General features: G+C 48.2%; 1 pseudogene; it reads right to left on the bottom strand.

The window, feature by feature from the left end:
- Positions 1 to 1,758: 1,758 nt before the first annotated feature.
- LOC142496354 (U2 spliceosomal RNA) lies at positions 1,759 to 1,915 on the bottom strand (annotated as a pseudogene).
- Positions 1,916 to 6,212: the final 4,297 nt, after the last annotated feature.

The following is a 6,212-nucleotide window of genomic DNA, read 5'->3' as shown; positions in this document are numbered from 1 at the left end:
AAATACAACTGTATGCTCATCTGCATGTCTTAGGCAGGTATGCAACCCTGCCTTTCACCATTATCACCCAGCACACAGCACTTCCACTGCAGCAAGGGATTCTGGGAAATGACATGCAAATGAGCACACAGTGCCACATTTTGCTTCAAAAACCATTTTTAACATGGTTCCCTATAGGCTTAAGCTTGCTGCATGGTCACAGCTTTGAGCACAGCCAAGGTTAAGGTGCATAGACATAAAACCCACCCACAGACAGCTTTTTTTTTTTTTTTGTAGCCCGGGTGGTGAAAAAAAGTGATTCCACCTCAAAAACCGTGCTTGTGGTCAAGTGAGACCAGGTGCGCTCCACATGTGACAAAGTCTTCTCCGGAGAGTAGGCCAGTCCGTACCAAGAGACAGTCCTCTTCAGCCGAAGCCAGAAAGAGTCCTGCTGTTACATTGACGTCGTCATCCGAAGAATCCGACGTCCATCCTGTTCCCTCCCCGTGCAGTAGGCGCAGCAGGAGGGTCCAAGTCTTTAGGGTGTTCGGCTTACGCCTACTAACCCACCGTGATCTTCTCCCGAAGGATTGGCGGTCACCAGCCAGCACTACAGTCTTTACTCTCCGGAGAGAGGGGTGACGTTAACCCAACAGCAAAACAAAACAAATCCATGGTGCGAGTGCTCCAGTGCTCTGTGCAATGCAGTGCAGGAGGTGCTCAAACGTACAACAAAAAATGTGCACGAGTGCACGCCCGGCCCCGTGCAAGGCCAGGCGGGTGTCAAAAATAATGGCTTGTCCCCTCAGCGGAAGGCAATAAGGGGGGCCAAGTGCCGGAAAAATAGGGGACGGTGCAAAATCATCTGTGCTCATCAAGTGCTCATCAAGTGCTCGTAAGTGGAGGCCGCACGTCCAAAACAGCCATCCACAGTGCAGCAAGTGATACTCCACCAGGTTTTCCACGCCTGGTGGTGCAAGATTAAAAATGCCCAGGCTACTTTGCATCCGCGTTCTCAGGCCATGACCAGAGGACCAAGTGCAGCCAGAGTGGGTCTATGCTTCACAGGACAGACCCTACACTTGATCTTAGCCAAAAGGCCGAGAAGCGATCAGACAGCTTTTTTTTTTTTTTTTGTAGCCCGGGCGGTGAAAAAAAGTGATCCACCTCTGTATCCGTGCTCGTGATCCACGCTGTGAGATCAGGTGCTCAAAACTTGTGACTAAGTCCGCTCCGGAGAGTAGGCAAGTCCGTGCCATAGACAGTTCTCTCCAGCCGAGGCCTTGGAGTCCTGCTGTTACATGACGTCTTCCCCCGAAGAGTCCGACGTCCTTCTCGTTCCCTCCTGGTGCAGCTGACGCCGCAGGAGAGTCCAAGACTTTAGGGTGTTCGGCTGACGCCTACTAACCCACCGCAATCTTCCCCCGAAGGGATGGCGACTACTAGCCAGCACTCAGTCTTTGCTCTCCGGAGAGAGGGGTGACGATAACCCAACACGTAACCGAAACAAAATCCATGGTGCGAGTGCTCCAGTGCTCTGTGTGATGCAGTGCAGGAAGTGCTCAGACGTACAACACAAAAAGGTGTGCACAAGTGCACGCCCGGCCCCGTGCAAGGCCAGGCGGTGACAAAAATAATTGGTTGTCCCCTCAGCGGAAGGCAATAAGGGGGGCCAGGTGCGGGAAAAATAGGGGTGCAAATAATCAGTGCTCGTGCCAAGTGCTCTTGAAGTGGAGGTTGCAAACACTCAACCTCCACAACCCGAAGGTGCAGCAAGTGGTACTGCCCCAGGTTGACCACTCCTGGGGTGCAGAGAAAATAAGCCCGGGCTACTTTGCATCTGCATTCTCAGGCCATGACCAGGTGTAGTCTGGAGAATCTGTCCTTCACAGGACAGACACTACACTTGATCTTAGCCAAAAGGCCGAGAAGCGAAAGCGATCAGACAGCTGTTTCGACCTTAATGGATCTCATCAGTTTGGGGTTGATTAACTGGCTATGCAAAGAAGCTAAAGGATGGGGGTTACCATACTGAGTTAAGTTATGGTGAGTAAAAAAAAGTGACAAAAACCTTCCACAGCAAAGCAAATATGCAAATGTAAATACAACTGTATGTTCATCTGCATGTCTTAGGCAGGTCTGCAACCCCGCCTTTCACCATTATCATCCAGCACACAGCACTTCCACTGCAGCAAGGGATTCTGGGAAATGACATGCAAATGAGCACACAGTGCCACTTTTTGCTTCAAAAACCATTTTTAAAATGGTTCCCTATAGGCCTAAGCTTGCTGCATGGTCACAGCTTTGAGCACAGCCAAGGTTAAGGTGCATAGCCAGAAAACCCACCCACAGACAGCTGTTTGCATAGCCAGTTAATCAACTCCACACTGATGAGACCCATTAAGGTCGAAACAGCTGGAGAGAGATGGGGGGGGGGGGGGGGGTGGAGAGGGAGTCAGGAAAAGGGGGGTGGGGAGGGAGTCAGGAGAGAAGGGGGGGAAGCCCACACATAAATACATACTGACTGACACACACTGACTGACTGACTGACACACACTGACTGACACACACTGACTGACTGACACACACTGACTGACTGACACACTGACTGACTGACACACACTCACTGACTGACTGACACACACTCACTGACTGACACACACTCACTGACTGACACACACTCACTGACTGACTGACACACACACTCACTGACTGACTGACACACACTCACTGACTGACACACACACTCACTGACTGACACACACTGACTGACACACACTCACTGACTGACTCACACTCACTGACTGACTGACACACACTCACTGTCTGACTGACTGACACACACTCACTGACTGACTGGCACACACTCACTGACTGACTGACACACACTGACACACACTTCCCCCCTCAGTCAGCTCAGCTGCCAAACACACGGGGGGCACGGAGCTGTGTACAGGGGGGGGAAGGAGCTGTGAACAGTGGGGGGAGGGGGGTCGCAGCTCTGAACAGCTGTGAAGAGGGGGAAGGGAGTTGAGAGGGAGGATGGGGGAGCCAGAACATTACATCACGGGCAACGCCGGGTATATCAGCTAGTATGTGTGTATATATATATATATATATATATATATATATATATATATATATATATATATATATATATATATATACAGTGTTCGACAAATCACCCAAAAATCTACTCGCCCAACCAAAAAATCTACCCCAACCCCGCTTTAAAATAAAATATATAAATAAAATACATTTAATAAATTCCTAGTCAGAACAACATTCGTTTTTGACATAAATGTATTTATTGTATTACATTATACTACAATTAGTCCATGTTACGTGTGTGTGTGTGTTAATGTCGGATCTAGAAATAAAAGCCAGGTGTGAATGACTAGTTTCCTGAACCCCATAACCAGTGTCTGGACGTCCCCGCTTCACAATATCTAAAGCAGCAATCCCGCCTGGGATCTTACCTGATCCGCAGTCCCTCAATGTCCAGGTACCCTCATTCCTGCAATGTTATACATTGGAGGGAAAGTGTTCCCTACCTGCCTTCCGAAGTCTTCCGTGTGAAGCTTGAGTCAGATCTGGAAGAAATCAGTATAGGTTATTTCGGTGTAGTATAGGGCAGTTAAGATATATAGGGTACTGAGGCCGGGAGAGATTGGGGTGAGGGGGGGTCACGGAGGCCGGGAGAGATTGGGGTGAGGGGGGGTCACCGAGGCCGGGAGAGATTGGGGTGAGGGGGGGTCACTGAGGCCGGGAGAGATTGGGGTGAGGAGGGGTCACGGAGGCCAGGAGAGATTGGGGTGAGGGGGGGTCACTGAGGCCGGGAGAGATTGGGGTGGGGGGGAGGTGGCGGGTGGCTCGATGGGAGAGGGGGCGGATGGCCCGATGGGAGGGAGGGGGGGGGGGGCGACAGATGGCCCTGCAGGGGCCTGAGGCTGACAGGCGCGGAAGGGGCTGGCTGCCGGAAGGCGGAGGAGTGGAAGCGCTGAGGAGGGAAAGTATTGCTGAGAGGCGGGGAAGGAGCGAAGGCACTGCTCAGAGAGCCGGAGGCGGGGTAATCTCCCCCAACAACATGAACCCGCCTCCGGCTTTTTTTTTTTTTTCTCCAGCGCGAGAGCGGGAAAAACAGCAGCGCGAGCGCGGGAAAAACAGCAGCGCGAGCGGGGGAAATTAAAAAAACACGTGTGCTGCTTGGGCCAATATTTACTCGCCCGGAGGTTAAATCCTCTCGCCTCGGACGTGTAAATGTATAGGATTGTCGAACACTGTATATATATATTAATATGTATGTCTATCTGTATAACATAAGAATAGAAAAAGTTGCACACCAAACATAAAATGAACTAAACAATGACTTATATCAGTGCTCCTTGCTTGTGGTTATATCCGCGGCTCTCCATGGCTCTCTGCGTTGTCAATACAATTAGAAAAGAAAATGGACTCTATTGATTTCTTTAAAAAAAAAAAAAAGATTTGAATAGTCACCAGATGACATTTCGGCCATCATAGAAGTCTTTTTCAAGGATATGACTTAAAAATGGGCGCTACAGCAGCCGACATGTCATTTTTTTTGTGAATTTAAGATTTCCAAACCAACTATCTAGAGTTGACAATAAACCTAAGGCACCGACCTAATGACTGGAACGTGTGTGTGTGTCTTTTTAACAATGAAATTCTGAATCCGTCTGCCGATTCTTAAAAAATCCGTTCAGATTGCAGTCAATGGCGAATTTAGAATTATTTACAAATTGCATTTCTATGGGAGAATGTTTGTCAATAAAGTGTTTTCTTGACCCTTAGTCCCCCTGTCAATATTAGAGAACCAATAAAGATAAGGGAAGGGGGCGGGGGGCAAGAAGGGGACTTTTCTGCGCAAACTCCTATTGCACAATGGACAAAAGGGAGCAGCCAGTGTAATTCAAACTTTCCCAAGTCTCAGTTCACCATGTTCATAATCTGACTTAAACAAATATTTAAAAATACTCATAGGTGCCCGATTTGTGTAAAAAAATGCAGAGATGTGTATCTGTCTAAAGCAGGGCTACTTGCTGTAATACGTTATTTGAGCTCAATTAATAGTAGTTGAGGCATTGTGTATCTAAGATGTGGACAAATGTGTATATTACTGTGCATATGAACAGTAAGCATGTGATTATCTGCCACAAAGAGCCTACAATCTAAGCAGGGCTGTTGGAAATTAGAGACACAATATGATTACACATACGTGTATTTGATTAATTGTTTTTGTAATATTATTATTACAGTGAAACTGTATCTGAAAGACTGAAAGTACTATAGGTGAAACATGGAATATAGTTGGTTGGAAGGTTACATTTCTAGTATTCTGCAGAGATTAAGGGCTGTTATATACAGCATGCGGCCGTGCGCGCCTATGCGAACGCGCGTGCATGTGCTGCATGCTTTTCGTAAGTATTCTGTGTGAGTATAGTGTTGAGCATACAGTGTTTATGTGTGTTTGTGTGTGTTTATGTGTGTACTGTATGTATGTGTGTAGCCCTGTGTAATTTTGGGGTTACATGCCTTTCTCCTCCTGTGCAATAATCCCTGTTAAAAGGGCAGGTTTGCCAGGAGTAATCATAGGGTTTGCCCTCACCTCCTATGATGTATATTATTCAGTGAAGGAAGTGACATCAGACTCTGTGTCCACTTACAGTGACACAGGGGTGGTGCCTACTGAAGCTATATAATATGCAGCACTTCCAAAATTTACTGTGTGTGCCTCACCATCTGAGTGAGGTGAGTCTGTCCAGCAACCTGTCAGGGCTCTGGCAGTGTTTGTGGCCCTCCCTGCAGGGAGTGGTGTGGAAGACTATACCTCTTACTTCATTAGGGAGTAGGGGAAGAGTTAGACCTGCTTTTGGGGCCCTTTGCCTGGGAGTGTAAGGTCAGGGACTTCCTTTGGGTTGGCAACCTGAGATGAGTGGCTAGACGACCAGCCACTATGATGGGCGGCTGTCCATGTCTGTTGTTAATAAAGGATGCCAAAGAGAAAGAGATCGCTTCTGTCCTGTGTGTGGAGTCACTTGGGAAGAAGGTGCACATAGAGGTTCTCTTTCAGAGACTACTCTCTGCTACACTGGGGGTCTGGAAGAGATGGAGGCGCTGTATCATGAGTGAGTATAACTCAACATTACCTCACAAGCCAGTCCTGATGCTATTACCCTTAATACCATCAAGCGGGAGACTCAGGAGTCCTG

Source organism: Ascaphus truei, chromosome 5 (assembly GCF_040206685.1).
Source record: "Ascaphus truei isolate aAscTru1 chromosome 5, aAscTru1.hap1, whole genome shotgun sequence".
NCBI lineage: Eukaryota > Metazoa > Chordata > Amphibia > Anura > Ascaphidae > Ascaphus > Ascaphus truei.
This window is presented reverse-complemented; position numbering and strand designations above follow the sequence as displayed.